This window comes from Martes martes (assembly GCF_963455335.1).
Source record: "Martes martes genome assembly, chromosome: 1".
Lineage (NCBI taxonomy): Eukaryota > Metazoa > Chordata > Mammalia > Carnivora > Mustelidae > Martes > Martes martes.
The window spans coordinates 156,609,162-156,627,312 of NC_137888.1; the positions used below are offsets into that span (position 1 = coordinate 156,609,162).

General features: G+C 38.6%; 1 pseudogene across 1 annotated transcript in view; it reads left to right on the forward strand.

Annotated features, from left to right (window-relative positions):
• LOC308347404 (cytosolic 10-formyltetrahydrofolate dehydrogenase-like) overlaps positions 1-18,151 on the forward strand; it is a 67,828-nt pseudogene that overhangs the window by 27,420 nt on the left and 22,257 nt on the right. The window lies entirely within an intron of this gene.

An 18,151-nucleotide genomic window follows, 5' to 3' on the forward strand; every position in this document is an offset into this window, starting at 1 on the left:
CACATTTTAAAATATATTGACCTAGAGTTGTATTAGTAATGTCTTATAAGTAATTCCTTTTTGAGTCTCCTTTTGATTGTTAGAATATCTCCTTTATACTTTACAGTTTTTCTTTCTCTTTTAAAATTGATTAAATTTGTGAAAAGTGCTTGTTTGTCCCCAAACTCCCCTCAAAAACAAAAACAGCTCTCAAATTTCTTTACCTGTTGCATCGCTGTTCTGTTTTTTTCTCTGCTTTCATCATTATTTCCTTCTGTGTTCGCCTGTGTGTTTTTTAATATGTTTTTGAGTTGAAAGTTTAATTCATTTATTACTGCTTTTTTGTCATTTCAATAAGGAAATCATTCAAAGAGAGCTTTGGTGACATCTCATACCTTTTGATTGACATTTTCATTATTATATAAATGTTCCTCTTTATTTTTCATATTTTTGTCTTACAGTCTACTTCATCTGATAATAGCTACTCCAGCTTTCTTATGGTTTTTGTTTGCATGATATATATTTTTTTTATCCTTTAAATTGCAACCTATTTTTATCTGATGTCTCCTTGGACAGCAGGTACTTGGATCTTGTTTTGATCCAGTGTCACAGTCTCTGGCTTTCTGACTGGATTGTTTAATTCATTCACATTTACTGTTATTATTGATAGAGTTGGATTTATGTCTGCAGTTTTACTTTTTGCTTTCTGTGTCTCCTGTCTTTTGTTTCTATTTCTCTTTTATGGTTTTCTTTACATTGAATGAATATTTTCTTTTTTTTTTTTTAAAGATTTTATTTATTTACTTGACAAACAGAGATCACAAGTAGGCAGAGAGGCAGGCGGTGTTGGGGGCGGTGGGAAGCAGGCTCCCTGCTGAGCAGAGAGCCCAATGTGGGGCTCTATCCCAGGACCCCGAGACCATGACTTGAGCTGAAGGCAGAGGCTTAACCCACAGAGCCACCCAGGTGCCCCGAGTGAATATTTTCTAGTGTAACATTTTAATTCTTTAAATGACTTTTTCACTATATTATTTTTAGTTATTTTCCCAATGGTTACTCTAGGATTTACCATATGCTTCTTAAGTCATCAAAAAATACTTCAGATTTATGCTAACTTAATTCCAGTGAAATATACAAATGCTATTCCTACCTAGCTCTAGTATTCCTTCTCCCTTTCTGTGCTGTTTTATCACATATTTTTGTGTACTCATCACTTTGTTACATTGCTATAACTTTAAATAATTTTATATAACTATGTCTATGGAAGAAGTTAAAAAGAAAGGAGGGCAAATATATAATTACAGCATTTGCTGTATTAACCTCATTTACATTTCTGGTTCTCTTCATTTGTCCCTGTTCCTGAATTACTCTGTTATCACTTTCTCATTCCATTTCCTTACTATCTCCTTTATGCTATTATTGTCAAATATATTTCATTTGCATTTGTTAGAAATCCAACAATACAATCATATACATATTTTTTTAATCACATACATATTATTCTATAAAATTGCTTTTTAGCTCATTTAAGAAAGGAAAGGAAATATTCATTTAAGCTGTCTTTTATAATTATATAAACCTTTACTGGTGCTTTCTGGTGGATTCAGATTATTGCCTATGTGACTTGCTTTTAACTTGAAGAACTTCCTTCGGTATATTTCTCTTAAGTGAGTCTGCTGGCAACAAATTATCAAAGTTTTTGTTTATCAGAAGATGTCTTTATTTTGCCTGTATTTTTGAAAGATAACTTTGCTGAATATAAGATTCTTGGTTGACAGTTTTGTTCTTTCAGTATTTCAAATGTATCATCTCACTCCCTTCTGGCTTCTATTGTTTCTGATGAAGTCAGCTATTAATCTTATTAAAATTCCTTTATATACAATGAGTCATTTTTCCTTACTGCTTCTTTTTTTTTTTAATTTTGGTCATATTCATATTTATTTTTTTCTTTTTTTTACATTTTAATTCCAGTAAAATCAACATAGTTAACATAAGGTATCAGTTCCATTAGCTTCAGGTATACAATATAATGATACAATTCTATACATTACTTAGTGCTCATAGTGATAAGTGTACTCATAAACACCTTCACCTATTTTACCCATCCCACCACCCACCTCCTATTTGGTAATCATCAGTTTGTTCCTTTTATTTTATTTTATTTTATTTTATTTTATTTTATTTTATTTTATTTTCAGTGTAACAGTATTCATTGTTTCTGCACCACACCCAGTGCTCCATGCAATACATGCTCTCCCTAATACCCAGCACCTTGCTCCCCCAACCTCCCACCCCCTGCCCCTTTAAAACCCTCAGGTTGTTTTTCAGAGTCCATAGTCTCTCATGGTTCACCTCCCCTTCCAATTTCCCTCACTCCCTTCTCCTCTCCATGTCCCCATGTCTTCCATGTTATTTCTTATGCTCCACAAATAAGTGAAACCATATGATAATTGACTCTCTCTGCTTGAATTATTTCACTCAGCATAATCTCTTCCAGTCCCATCCATGCTGATACAAAAGTTGGGTATTCGTCCTTTCTGATGGAGGCATCATACTCCATAGTGTATATGGACCACATCTTCCTTATCCATTCATCCGTTGAAGGGCATCTTGGTTCTGTCCACAGTTTGGCGGCCGTGGCCATTGCTGCTATAAACATTGGGGTACAGATGGCCCATCTGTTCACTACATCTGTATCTTTGGGTTAAATACCCAGTAGTGCAATTGCAGGGTCATAGGGAAGCTCTTGTTTTTAATTTCTTGAGGAATCTCCACACTGTTCTCCAAAATGGCTACACCAGCTTGCATTCCCACCAACAGTGGAAGAGGGTTCCCCTTTCTCCACATCCTCTCCAACACATGTTGTTTCCTGTCTTGCTAATTTTGGCCATTCTAACTGGTGTAAGGTGGTATCTCAATGTGGTTTTGATTTGAATCTCCCTGATGGCTAGTGATGATGAACATTTTTTCATGTGTCTGGTAGCCATTTGTATGTCTTCATTGGAGAAGTGTCTGTTCATATCTTCTGCCCATTTTTTGACATGATTATCTGTTTTGTTTGTGTTGAGTTTGAGGAGATCTTTATAGATCCTGGATATCAACCTTTTGTCTGTACTGTCATTTGCAAATATCTTCTCCCATTCCGTGGGTCGCCTCTTTGTTTTGTTAACTGTTTCCTTTGCTGTGCAGAAGCTTTTGATCTTGATGAAGTCCCAAAACTTCATTTTCGCTTTGGTTTCTATCGCCTTTGGAGACATATCTTGAAAGAAGTTGCTGTGGCTGATATCAAAGAGGTTACTGCCTATGTTCTCCTCAAGGATTCTGATGGATTCCTGTCTCATGTTGAGTTCTTTTATCCATTTTGAGTTTATCTTTGTGTACGGTGTAAGGGAATGGTCGAGTTTCATTCTTCTTCATATTGCTGTCCAGTTTTCCCAGCACCATGTCCATGTATTGAAGAGACTGTCTTTTTTCCACTGGATATTTTTTCCTGTTTTGTCGAAGATTATTTGACCATAGAGTTGAGGGTCCATATCTGGGCTCTCTACTCTGTTCCACTGGTGCATGTGTCAGTGTTTATGCCAGTCCCATGCTGTCTTGGTGATCACAGCTTTGTAGTAAAGCTTGAAATCAGGTAACGTGATGCCGCCAGTTTTATTTTTGTTTTTCAACATTTCCTTAGCAATTCGGGGTCTCTTCTGGTTCCATACAAATTTTAGGATTATTTGCTCCAGCTCTTTGAAAAATACCGGTGGAATTTTGATTGGAATCACATTAAAAGTATAGATTGCTCTGGGCAGTATAGACATTTTAACAATGTTTATTCTTCCGATCCAAGAGCATGGAATGGTCTTCCATCTTTTTGTGTCTTCTTCAATTTCTTTTAGGAATGTTCTGTAGTTCCTCGAGTACAGTTCCTTTACCTCTTTGGTTAGGTTTAATCCGAGGTATCTTATGGTTCTTGGTGCTATAGTAAATGGAATCGATTCTCTAATTTCCCTTTCTGTATTTTCATTGTTAGTGTATAAGAAAGCCACTGATTTCTGGAGAGTGACTTTGTATCCTGCCACATTACTGAATTGCTGTATGAGTTCTAGAAGTTTGGGGGTGGAGTCTTTCAGGTTTTCCATATAAAGAATCATGTCATCTGCGAAGAGAGAGAGTTTGACTTTTTCCTTGCCAATTTGGATACCTTTTATTTCTCTTTGTTGTCTGATTGCTGTTGCTAGGACTTCTAATACTATGTTGAACAAGAGTGGTGAGAGTGGGCATCCTTGTCGTGTTCCTGATCTCAACGGGAAGGCTGCAAGCTTGTTCCCATTGAGGATGATATTTGCTGTGGGTCTTTCATAGATAGATTTGATGAAGTTCAGGAATGTTCCCCCTATCCCTATACTTTGAAGCGTTTTAATCAGGAACGGATGCTGGATTTTGTCAAAAGCTTTTTCTGCATCAATTGAGAGGACCATGTGCTTCTTCTCTCTTCTCTTATTGATTTCTTCCATCACATTGATTGATTTGCGAATGTTGAACCATCCTTGTAACCCAGGGATGAATCCCACCTGGTCATGGTGGATAATCTTTTTCATGTGCTGTTGGATCCTGTTTGCTAGGATCTCGTTAAGAATCTTAGCATCCATATTCATCAGGGATATTGGTCTGAAATTCTCCTTTTTGGTAGGGTCTTTGCCTGGTTTGGGGATCAGGGTAATGCTGGCTTCATAAGAAGAGTCTGGAAGTTTTCCTTCTGCTTCCATTTTTTGAAACATCTTCAGGAGAATAGGTGTTATTTCTTCTTTGAAAGTTTGATAGAATTCCCCAGGGAATCCGTCAGGTCCCATGCTCTTGTTTTTTGGGAGGTATTTGATCCCTGCTTCAATCTCATTACTAGATATCGGTCTATTCAGGTTGTCAATTTCTTCCTGGTTCAATTTTGGGAGTTTATAATTTTCCAGGAATGCATCCATTTCATCTAGGTTGCTTAGCTTATTGCCATATAACTGTTGATAATAACTTCTGATGATTGTTTCTACTTCCTTGGTGTTAGTTGTGATCTCTCCCTTTTCAATCATAATTTTATTAATTTGGGGTTTCTCCCTTTTCTTTTGGACTAGTGTGGCCAATGGTTTATCGATCTTATTGATTCTTTCAAAAAACCAGCTTCTAGTTTCATTGATACGTTCTACTGTATCTCTGGTTTCTACCTCATTGATCTCTGCTCTAATCTTGATTATTTCCCTTCTTACGTGTGGAGTTGGTTTGATTTGTTGTTGATTCTCCAGTTCTTTAAGGTGTAGAGACAGCTGGTGTATTCTGGATGTTTCAATTTTTTTGAGGGAGGCTTGGATGGCTATGTATTTCCCCCTTAGGACGGCCTTTGCTGTATCCCATAGGTTATGGAGTGAAGTGTCTTCATTCTCATTGGTTTCCATGAATTGTTGAAGTTCTTCTTTGATCTCCTGGTTGATCCAAGCATTCTTAAGCAAGGTGGTCTTTATCTTCCAGGTGTTTGAGTTCCTTCTGAACTTTTTCTTGTGGTTGAGCTCCAGTTTCAAAGCATTGTGATCTGAGAATATGCAGGGAATAATCTCAGTCTTTTGGTATTGGTTGAGCCCTGATTTGTGCCCCAGTATGTGGTCTATTCTGGAGAAGGTTCCATGTGCACTTGAGAAGAATGAGTATTCTGTTGTTTTAGAGGAATGTTCTGTCTTTATGTATGAGGTCCATCTGGCCCAATGTGTCATTCAATGCTCTTATTTCTTTTGGATTTTCTGCTTGGATGATCTATTACTGAAAATGGTGTGTTAGGATCTCCTACTATTAATGTATTCATATCAATATGACTCTTTATCTTGATTAATAGTTTTCTTATGTAATTGGCTGCTCCCATATTGGGGGCATAGATATTTACAATTGTTAGATCATCTTGGTGGATAGTCCCTTTAAGAATTATGTAGTGTCCTTCTGTATCTCTGACTACAGTCTTTAGTTTAAAATCTAATTTATCTGATATGAGAATCGCTACCCCGGCCTTCTTTTGAGGCCCATTGGCATGAAAGATGCTTCTCCATCCCTTCACTTTCAGTCTGGGTATATCTTTAGGTTCAAAATGCATCTCTTGTAGACAACGTATGGGTGGGTCCTGTCATTTTATCCAATCTGCAACCCTGTGTCATTTTATGGGTGCATTTACGCCATTCACATTGAGAGTGATTATTGATAGATACGTTTTTACTGACATCGTGTTAGCTTTGAAGTCTTTATTTCTGTAGATTGTATATTTCTGTTCAATGATATTCTTAGGATCTTTCCTCTTTTATAGAACCCCCCTTAATATTTCCTGCTGTGTCGGCTTGGTGGTTGCATAATCTTTTAAGCCTTGCCGGTCTTGGAAACTCTTTATCTCTCCATCCATTTTGAATGTCAGTCTTGCTGGATAAAGTATTCTTGGCTGCATGTTCTTCTCATTTAGTGCCCTGAATATATCTTGCCAGCCCTTTCTGGCTTGCCAGGTCTCTGTGGACAGGTCTGATGTTATTCTGATGGGCTTTTCTCTGTACATAAGGAACTTCTTTGTCCTAGAGGCTTTCAAGAGGGTCTGCCTACAATTATAATTCTTCATTCTTACTATTAGGCGTCTCGAGGACTTTTGAGAATTTATAATCTTGTGTGTGGGGGGGACCGTTCTGCCTCTAGTACATGAACGCTGTTTCCATTCGCGAGATTGGGAAAATTTTCATGAAGAACTTGTTCCACTATATCTTGTAGACTTCTTTCTTTCTCCTCCCTTTCAGGGATTCCAATAATTCTGATGTTGGAATATTTCATGGCATCATTTATTTCCCTGATTCTGTTTTCATGGCTCCTAAGCTGTTTGTTCCAGGCTTCCTCCTGATCCTTTCTCTCTGTTTGTCCTCCAGATCACGAATTCTATCTTCTGTCTCAGTTACCCTAGCTTTTAGAGAATTTAGATTAGATTGGAACTCATTGAGAACATTTTGAACATCATCCCTGGTGGCTTTCAGTTTTGCTCTAATCAGTTCCATTTGGTCATCCATGGCTTTCTCCAACCTAGCTATTGCCTGGATAATTGTTAGCCTGAATTCCCTTTCCGACTTATTGTCTATGTCGATAGCCATTAACTATGTTGCAGAAGGCCCATCCTCTGTATTTTTCATCTGTTGGGCATTCCTCCTCCTAGTCATTTTGGTGAGAGATGGCTGAACGGATGTAGCTGGATGTATCGACCATGGTGCAGTCAAGGTGCACCCTGGAATGCTCTGAGTAATCAGGATTCCCCACCCAAACGAGAGAAAAAAGAAAAGAAAAAGAAAAAGAGAGAGAGAGAGAGAGAGACAGGAAAAAAAGGGAAGATAAAAGAGAAGGCTCAACCCACATGGACCCCAAGTTAAGATTTATGAAGTATACAAACAAAAACAGACAAACAAAAAGACTGTTAAAAGTGTATGCCGAGAAAAAAAATATATGTATATATATAAAAGCAAAAAAAGGAAGAACCTCATCAAAAAGAACCCCAAGTGTAAGATTTATATACTATCAGGACAAAGACAAATACACAGAAATACCGGCAGTGGAAAAAGATGGGAGAGTGGTTATAAATTCTCAGTGTGTGCGAGGAAGTTTATTTTGATTCTTCCTGGATGTATCTTGATATCTTTGTTAAAGGACTCAACTTTCCTAAGATAAAGGGGGATTCAAAATTGTTTTACCTAAAGGGGTAACATTGGTTGGGGAAAGGGGATTACCTTGAAGTTTAACTCTATGTGAATATTAGAACATAAAAATAAAAAAAGAATAAACTAGACTATACTAAACTAAAATTTAAAAAAAATTTTAAAAAATAGTAAAGCAAAAAAAAAAAAAAACCACTGGTATATGTATCAAAAAGTTCAGGTTAAAAGGTTATTATGGAATTTGATGTACTGGACATCTCACTGTGATGGTAAATAGGTTAAAAAATTATCTATATAAAAAAAGAAAAAAAAAGAACCAGAATAATGGGAACGAGTTAAAAATAAAAGTTGTATCTCTGAAGTAGTGGTGGTTGTTCTCTTGTAGTCTTTTTTTTTTTCTTTCCTGGTTTGTTTTCTGGGGGAGGGGCCTGCCACCTGGGTTTTCAGTCAATGATGTTCCCTGAGTTAAGTCCTCCCGCCCCCCTCAAGGGGGTGGGCTCTAAGGAAACCGGTTATTTCAGGCTTTTGTTCTCTGGAGGTTTTTATGTTTGTTCACTTCTTTTCTCTCGCCTTGACAGCTTTTGATGGTTTTTGGAGGTTTAGAGGAAAGCAAACTGCACCCCGACCTCCCTCTCAGCGAGAAGCCTCAGTCTGCTCCCCTGTGGGTGCTGCAGAGCACATAAGCTCCCCCTCGGCTGCTGGCAGAGCAGTTCCGAGTTGTGTCCCTGGGGATGCAGGATCTCCTGCTTGTACACAAAAGCATGGCAGCGGCGGCTGTCTGGGAAGCTCCAGACCACCAGAGACGTTCCAAGCAGAGATCGCACGCACACTGAGATTTTCTCGCTGGACCGGGCTGGGAGTACCTGGTCTCTTCTGGTCTGAGAGCACCAGGTTTCGTGTACCTCTCCCAGGGGAGGGGGTGGGGGCGAGCGTGTCTCAGGCTCTGATAGCAGGGTGCATGGGTCTAAGAGCGCCGGGCTGGTGCCTTCATGCACCTCTCTTAGGGGAGGGTGTGGGGCACGCGCCTCAGGCTCTGATAGCACGGTTAGGCATTCTGCTGTCTGGCGAGGCTCCCAGCCCCTCATGGGAGCAGGACCCCATGCATTCTTGGGCGTGCTTGTGGCTTAGGGTCCAAGACCTGGTTTCTCCGCTGCACTCAGTGCCGGGGGTGGCTGTCCTGGGTCTGGGGGCTTAAGCCCCTGTCCCTACCGCCACAATTCCCACAATTTCCCCCCATGATCCTTTGCTCTTTTTCAGTGCTTTCAACCAGATTCCAAGTTAATGCTGGTCCCCAGACACAAGGCACTCTCGTACTGGGGTATTACTTTCCAATCGGTCACCTCTGGTGGCTCCCAACCCCTTTTGTTTATCTTCTGATATCAGTCCGACATTCCCACTCCGCTTTACCTCCCCACTGGCGTCTTCTGCCCCTGTAAAAATCCAGACGTGTATAATTCTGATCTCAGGTGATTTCACGGGTGATCGGAGTTCTTTGGTAGGTAATCAGCTCACTTTAGGGTACAGGTTGAAACGGCGCCTCCTCCTACTTCCCCGCATGTTGTCTCCCCCTCCTTACTGCTTCTTTACTGCTTTGTATTTTTCACAATTTTTACTAAGATCCATTTGGAAGTGGGTCTTCTTATGGTTATTTTACATGGAATTCATTGAATTTCATGGATTTTTAGACTATTTTTCATGAAATTTGGGAAGTTTTCAGCCATTATGTACTCTAACATTTTCCTTTGCTCCTTTTTCTCCTTGCCTTCTGGTACTCCCTTTATAGGTATGCTGGTATGTTTAATGGTAACCCACTCTCCTCTGAGGCTCTATTCATTAATATTTTTTTCTCTGTGTTCTTTAGATTACATAATCTCTAACTATCCTCAAGTCCATGGATTCTTTCTTCTGCCAGTTCAATCCTACTGTTGAGCCCATCTACTGAATTTCTTATTTCAATTACTATACATTTTAGTTCCAAAATTTCTATCTGTTTTTTCTTAATTTATTGATTATTGTCTACTTGATGAGACATGGCCATCATAGCTTCCTTTATGTACGGTCTCCTTTAATTGTTTGAACACACTCATAATGGCTGCTTTGAAATCTTTGTTAACATAACATCTGGGCCCCCTCAACTTATATTGCCTTCTTCTTTTTAAAAAAATTTTATTTTTTCTCATGATAGGTTACACTTTTCTATTTCTTTGCTTGCATCATAGCTTCCTTTGTTAAAAGCAGGATAACTTAGAAAATGTATTGTACCAACTCTGGATATTGACCCTCTTCTTCCCTTTCCAGAACTTGTTCATTCTTTGCTTGTTTAGTGATTTGGCTAGGCTATTTATGTGAAGTCTGTTTTCCCTGTGGTGTATAGCCAGTGATGTGACTCCTCAGGGAGCACAGCCTTGAGCAGAAGATGATAGCAGTTTTAGTGGGGCTCTCTTTGACTCTCTTTTTCTGTGGTTTCCATGTTAAGCTATCTGCCTCTTTTGGTATCAGACTCAACAGTTCAGCTCCATTAACTACAGTCTAATTGCTCTAGTGTTTTCCACAATGCTCTGGGTCATAAATTGCTCTACAGATCCAATTAAATTTGGGACTCTTTGCAGGGGTAATTATTGAGGCCATCCTTTGAGGTTTGTTCTTACCAAGAGAGCACTTCCCTGGTTCTCTCTGGTAAACTAACCGAGCTGTAGTTTACCCTATTGCTGTCAAAGAGCTGTCAGCCTTCTCTTAATTGCTCACCCCCAAAATCTCTGTTGTTTTTCAGAATGCCCTTAGATTTGAATTTTCCACAGTTTCAAATAAAGTTAGTATCTGTATTCTTATAGAATGCTCTTTGCCCACCCCAAATCTCAGAACCAGTGCCTCAGGTGTTGGGCCCTATGAGGATCCAGATGAGGTTCCAGTAGTCTCAACCTGCCACACCCAGGTTAGAGCCTTCACTTTATGAGTGGGGACTGGGTGGAAGCCATACTTCCCAGGAATTTGGCTTCTAAAACTCAGATTGGAGGAGATGGAAAATGGTGATGGACTGCCCCCTCTTAATAAGATGTCATATCCCTGAACTGGCAGCTGGAGGAGAGGAACTATACCTTCATGACCATACCTGGGGTGGAGTTTCCATCATGTGAAGGGAGACAGGAGATGTGGAGGGAGAGAATTATTCATGGCACAAGTACCACAGACTCTCATTGTTCCTCCTGAGATTTAGTAGACATACATGAATAAATGTTTCTTCACTTGCTATTTGGAAATTTAGGAAAATTTCCAGAGACTTTGAAATTTTTTTAATGATTTTTACCAATGATACTTATTTCACTGGGAATTGTCAACAGAGCTCCTCATGTTAGCCTTCAGAAGTGACTCCATCCTCATAACTTGTGAATTTGTTGTTTTCATATTTTTATTAGTTTTTGAAGCTGACATTTTCAATTTTTTTAATTTTTTAAAGATTTTAAAAATTATGTTCACTGATTCATTAGTTGTGTATAACACCCAGTGCTCATCATGACACCTGCGCTCCATAATAGCCATCACACAGCTACCCCAGCCTCCCCCCCCCTTTCTGTAACCCTCAGTTTGTTTCCTGGAATTCAGAGTATCACATGGTTGTCTTCCCCTTCAGTTTTCCCTCCCTTCCCCTAATGTGCTCTGTGCTATTCCTTATGTTCCAAATAAGAGTGAAACCATATGATAATTATCTTTCTCTACTTGACTTATTCCATTGTCAATGCAAATGTTAGGTACTCATCCTTTCTTTTTTTTTAATTTTTATTTATTTTTTACATTTCTTTTGAGTATTCCAGAATTCATTGTTTATGCAGCACACCCAGTGCTCCATGTAATACATGCTCTCCATAATACCCACCACCAGGCTCACCCAACCTCCCACCCCTTTGCTCCAAAACCCTCAGATTGTTTGTCAGAGTCCATAGTCTCTCATGGTTCACCTCCCCTTCCAATTTCCCTCAATTCCCTTCTCCTCTCCATCTCCCCATGTCCTCCATATTATTTCTTATGCTCCACAAATAAGTGAAACCATATGATAATTGACTCTCTCTGCTTGACTTATTTCACTCAGCATAATCTCTTCCAGTCCCATCCATGTTGATACAAAAGTTGGGTATTCATCCTTTCTGATGGAGGCATCATACTCCATAGTGTATATGGACCACATCTTCCTTATCCATTCATCCGCTGAAGGGCATCTTGGTTCTTTCCACAGTTTGGCGACCATGGCCATTGCTGCTATGAACATTGGGGTACAGATGGCCCATCTGTTCACTACATCTGTATCTCTGGTGTAAGGTTCTATCTCAGTGCGGTTTTGATTTGAATCTCCCTGATGGCCAGTGATAATGAATATTTTTTTCATGTGACTGTTAGCTTTTTGTATGTTTTTCATTGGAGAAGTGTTGGTTCATGCCTTTTGCCCATTTTTTGACTGGATTATTTGTGTTTTGGTTGTTGAGTTTGAGAAGTTCTTTATAGATCTTAGATACCAGCCCTTTGTCTGTTTCATTTGCAAATATCTTCTCCCATTCTGTGGGCTGCCTCTTAGTTTTGTTGACTGTTTCCTTTTCTGTGCAGAAGCTTTTTATCTTGAAAAAGTCCCAAAAGTTCATTTTCGTTTTTGCTTCCCTTGCCTTTGGGGATGTGTCTTGAAAGAATTTGCTGTGGGTTATGTTGAAGAGGTTACCACCTATGTTCTCCTCTAGGATTTGGATGGATGCTGTCTCACATTGAGGTCTTTCATCCATTTTGAGTTTGTCTTTGTGTATGGTATAAGAGAATGGTCCACTTTCATTATTCTGCATGTGTCTGTTCCATTTCCCCAGCAGCATTTATTGAAGAGACTCTTTTTTCCACTGGATATTTTTGCCTGAGTTTTCGAAGATTAGTTGACCATAGAGTTGAGGGTCCATTTCTGGGGTCTCTATTCTGTTCCACTAGTCTATGTGTCTGTTTTTGTGCCAATACCATGCTGTTGTGATGATCACAGCTTTGTAATACAGCTTGAGGTCAGGCATTGTGATGCTCCCAGCTTTTGTTTTCTTTTTCAACATTCCCCTGGCAATTCAGGGTCTTTTATGGTTCCATACAAATTTTAAGATTGTTCCAGTTCTTTGAAAAATGCCAATGGTGCTTTGATATGGATGGCATTGAGAGTATAGATTGCTCTGGGCAGCATAGATATTTTAGCAATGTTTATTCTTCCAATCCATGAGTATGGAATGTTGTCCCATCTGTTTGTGTCTTCCTCAATTTCTTTCATAAGTGTTCTGTAGTTTATGGAGTATAGATTCTTTATGTCTTTGGTTAGGTTTATTCCTGGGATCTCATGGTTTTTTGGTGCTATTGCAAATGGAATCAATACCTTAGTTTCTCTTTTTTCAGTTAAATTCTTGGTATATAGAAATGCATCTCATTTCTATACAGTGATTTTGTATCCTGCCACATTGCTGAATTGCTGTATGAGTTCTAGCAATTTGTGGGTGGAGTCTTCTGGGTTTTCTGCATAAAGTATCATGTCATCTGCAAAGAGAGAAAGTTTGACTTCTTCTTTGCCAATTTGAATGGCTTTTAATTTCTTTTTGTTGTCTGATTGCTGAGGCTAGGACTTCTAGGACTATATTGAAAAGCAATGGTGAGAGTGGGCATCCCTGTCATATTCCTGACCTTAAGGGAAAAGCTCTCAGTTTTTCCCCATTGAGAATGATATTTGCTGTGGGCTTTTCATAGATGGTTTTTATGATATTGAGGTATGTTCTTCCTATCCATACACTTTGAAGAGTTTTAATCAGAAAAGGATGCTATATTTTGTCAAATGCTTTTTTTGCATCAGTCGAGAGGATCATGTCTTTTCTTTTATTAAATGCTTTATCATGTTCATTGATTTGCAAATGTTAAACCACCCTTGTGTCCCAGAAACAAATCCTACCTGGTCTTGTTGAATATTTTGGCATCCATGTTCATCAGGGATATTGGTCTGAAATTCCCCTTTTTGGTGGGGTCTTTGTCTGGTTTGGGGATCAGGGTCGTGCTGGCCTCATAGAATGAGTTTGAAAGTTTTTCTTCTATTTCTGTTTTTTTGAAAAGCTTCAGTAGAATAGGTGTAATTTCTTCTTTAAGTTTTTGGTAGAATTCTTCTGGGAAGCCCTGGACTCTTCTGTTTTGGGAGGGTTTTTATTAGTTTTTCAATTTCCTTGCTGGTTATTGGTCTGTTCAGATTGTCTGTTTTTTCCTGTTTCAGTCTTGGTGGTTTATAAGTTTCCAGGAAGGCATCTGTTTCTTCCAGATTGCTTCATTTGTTGGCATATAGTTGCTGGTAATAATTTCTTTCTTTTTTTAAAATTTCTTTTCAGTGTACACTGGTAATAATTTCTAATATATTTTTCTATTTCCTTGTTGTTAGTCATGACTCCTTCCCTTTCATTCATGATTTTATTGACTTGGGTCCATTCCCATTTCTTTTGGATAAGTCTGGCCAGAAGTTTATCAATCTTATTAGTTCTTTTATGTCAGCAGCTTCTAGTTTCATTGTTCCGTTCTACTGTTTTTCTGGTTTCTGTTTCATTGATTTCTGCTCTAATCTTATTTCTCATCTCCTGTTTGATTTAGGCTTTATTTGCTGTTCTTTCTCCAGGTCCTTTAGGTTTAATGTTAGCTTGTGCATTTGGGATTTTTCTACTTTTTTTAAAATTTTTAAATTTTTTTAGTAAACATATAATGTATTTTTATCCCCAGGGGTACAGGTCTGTGAATCGCCAGGTTTACACACTTCACAGCACTCACCATAGCACATACCCTTCCCAATGTCCATAACCTCACCCCCTCTCCCAATCCCCCTCCTCCCAGCAACCCTCAGTTTGTTTTGTGAGATTCAGAGTCACTTATGGTTTGTCTCCCTCCCAATCCCATCTTGTTTCATTTATTCTTCTCCTACCCCCTTAACCCCCCATGTTGCATCTCCACTTCCTCATATCAGGGAGATCATATGATAGTTGTCTTTCTCCGACTGACTTATTTCACTAAGCGTGATGCCCTCGAGTTCCATCCACGTCGTTGCAAATGGAAAGATTTCATTTCTTTTGATGGCTGCATAATATTCCATTGTGTATATATACCACATCTTCTTTATCCATTCATCTGTTGATGGACATCAAGGTTCTTTCCATAGTTTGACTATTGTAGAAATTACTGCTATAAACATTCGGGTGCACGTGCCCCTTCGGATCACTACGTTTGTATCCTTAGGGTAAATACCCAGTAGTGCAATTGCTGGGTCATAGGGTAGTTCTATTTTCAACTTTTTGAAGAACCTCCACGCTGTTTTCCAGAGTGCTTGCACCAGCTTGCATTGTCACCAACAGTGTAGGAGGGTTCCCCTCTCTCCACATCCTCGCCAGCATCTGTCATTTCCTGACTTGTTAATTTTAGCCATTCTGACTGGTGTAAGGTGATATCTCATTGTGGTTTTGATTTGTATTTCCCTGATGCCGAGTGATGTGGAGCACTTTTTCATGTGTCTGTTGGCCATCTGGATATCTTCTTTGCAGAAATGTCTGTTCATGTCCTCTGCCCATTTCTTGATTGGATTATTTGTTCTTTGGGTGTTGAGTTTGCTAAGTTCTTTATAGATTTTGGACACTAGCCCTTTATCTGATATGTCGTTTGCAAATATCTTCTCCCATTCTGTCAGTTGTCTTTTGGTTTTGTTAACTGTTCCCTTTGCTGTGCAAAAGCTTTTGATCTTGATGAAATCCCAATAGTTCATTTTTGCCCTTGCTTCTGTTGCCTTTGGCGATATTCCTAGGAAGACGTTGCTGCGGCTGAGGTTGAAGAGGTTGCTGCCTGCGTTCTCCTCAAGGATTTTGATGGATTCCTTTCTCACATTGAGGTCCTTCATCCATTTTGAGTCTATTGTCATGTGTGGTGTAAGGAAATGGTCCAATTTCATTTTTCTGCATGTGGCCATCCAATTTTCCCAACACAATTTATTGAAAAGGCTGTCTTTTTTCCATTGGACATTCTTTCTTGCTTTGTCAAAGATTCATTGACCATAGAGTTGAGGGTCTATTTCTGGGCTCTCTCCTCTGTTCCATTGATCTATGTGTCTGTTTTTGTGCCAGTACCATGCTGTCTTTATGATGACACATTTGTAATAGAGCTTGAAGTCCGGAATTGTGATGTCACCAACTTTGGCTTTCTTTTTCAATATTCTTCTGGCTATTCGAGGTCTTTTCTGGTTCCATATAAATTTTACGATTATTTGCTCCATTTCTTTGAAAAAAAAAAAAAGGTTGCTATTTTGATAGGGATTGCATTAAATGTGTAGATTGCTCTAGGTAGCATAAACATTTTCACAATATTTATTCTTCCAATCCAGGAGCATGGAACATTTTTCCATTTCTTTGTGTCTTCCTCAATTTCTTTCATGAATACTTTATAGTTTTCTGCGTATAGTTTCTTAACCTCTTTGGTTAGGTTTACTCCGAGATATCTTATGGTTTTGGGTGCAATTGTAAATGGGATTGACTCCTTAATTTCTCTTTTTTCTGTCTTGTTGTTGGTGTAAGGAAGTGCAACTGATTTCTGTGCATTGATTTTCTATCCTGACACTTCACTGAATTCCTGTACAAGTTCTAGCAGATTTGGAGTGGAGTCTTTTGGGTTTTCCACATATAGTATCATATCATCTGCAAAGAGTGATAGTTTGACTTCTTCTTTGCCAATTTGGATGCCTTTAATTTCTTTTTGTTGTCTGATTGCTGAGGCTAGGACTTCTAGTACTATGTTGAATAGCAGTGGTGATAATGGACATCCCTGCTGTGTTCCTGACCTTAGCGGAAAAGCTCTCAGTTTTTCTCCATTGAGAATGATACTTGCAGTGAATTTTTCATAGATGGCTTTGATGATATTGAGGTATGTACCCTCTATCCCTACACTTTGAAGAGTTTTGATCAGGAAAGGATGCTGTACTATGAAAAATGCTTTTTCAGCATCTATGGTTCTTGTTCTTTCTTTTATTAATGTATTGTATCACATTGATTGATTTGCGGATGTTGAACCAACCTTGCAGCCCTGGAATAAATCCCGCTTGGTCGTGGTGAATAATTCTTTTAATGTACTGTTGAATCCTATTGGATAGTATTTTGGTGAGAATTTTTGCATCTGTGTTCATTAAGGGTATTGGTCTGTAATTCCTTTTTTGATGGGATCCTTGTCTGGTTTTGGGATCAAGGTAATGCTGGCCTCATAAAATGAGTTTGGAAGTTTTCCTTCCATTTCTCTTTTTTGGAACAGTTTCAGGAGAATAGGAATTAATTCTTCTTTAAATGTTTGGTAGAATTCCCCTGGGAAGCCATCTGGCCCTGGACTTTTGTTTGTTTGGAGATTTTTTGATGACTGTTTCAATCTCCTTACTGGTTATGGGTCTGTTCAGGTTTTCTATTTCTTCCTGGTTCAGTTGTAGTTTATATGTCTCTAGGAATGCATCCATTTCTTCCAGATTGTCAAATTTGTTCCGTAGAGTTGCTCATAGTATGTTCTTATAATTGTTTGTATTTCCTTGGTGTTGGTTGTGATCTCTCCTCTTTCGTTCATGATTTTATTTATTTGGGTCCTTTCTCTTTTCTTTTTGATAAGTCTGGCCAGGTGTTTATCAATCTTATTAATTCTTTCAAAGAACCAGCTCCTAGTTTCATTGATCTTTTCTATTGTTTTTTTTTTTGGTTTCTATTTCATTGATTTCTAAACTGATCTTTATTATTTCTCTTCTGCTGCTGGGTTTAGGCTTTTTTGTTGTTCTTTCTCCAGCTCCTTTAGGTGTAGGGTTAGGTTGTGTATTTGAGACCTTTCTTGTTTCTTGAGACAGGCTTGTATTGCTATATATTTTCCTCTCAGGACTGCCTTTGCTGTGTCCCACAGATTTTGAACCATTGTGTTTTCATTATCATTTGTTTCCATGAATTTTTTCAATTCTCCTTTAATTTTCTGGTTGACCCATTCATTCTTTAGTAGGATGCTCTTTAGCCTCCATGTATTTGGGTTCTTTCCAACTTTCCTCTTGTGAATGAGTTCTAACTTCAAAACATTGTGGTCTGAAAATATGCAGGGAATGATCCCAAAGTTTTGGTACCAGTTGAGACCCGATTTTTGACCCAGGATGTGATCTATTCTGGAGAATGTTCCATGTGCACTAGAGAAGAATGTATATTCTGTTGCTTTGGGATGGAATGTTCTGAATATATCTGTGTTGTCCACCTGGTCCAGTGTGTCATTTAAGGCCTTTATTTCCTTGTTGATCTTTTGCTTGGATGATCTGTCCATTTCAGTGAGGGGAGTGTTAAAGTCCCTTACTATTATTGTATTCTTGTTGATGTGTTTCTTTGATTTTGTTATTAATTTGTTTATATAGTTGGCTGCTCCCACATTAGGGGCATAGATATTTAAAATTGTTAGATCTTCTTGTT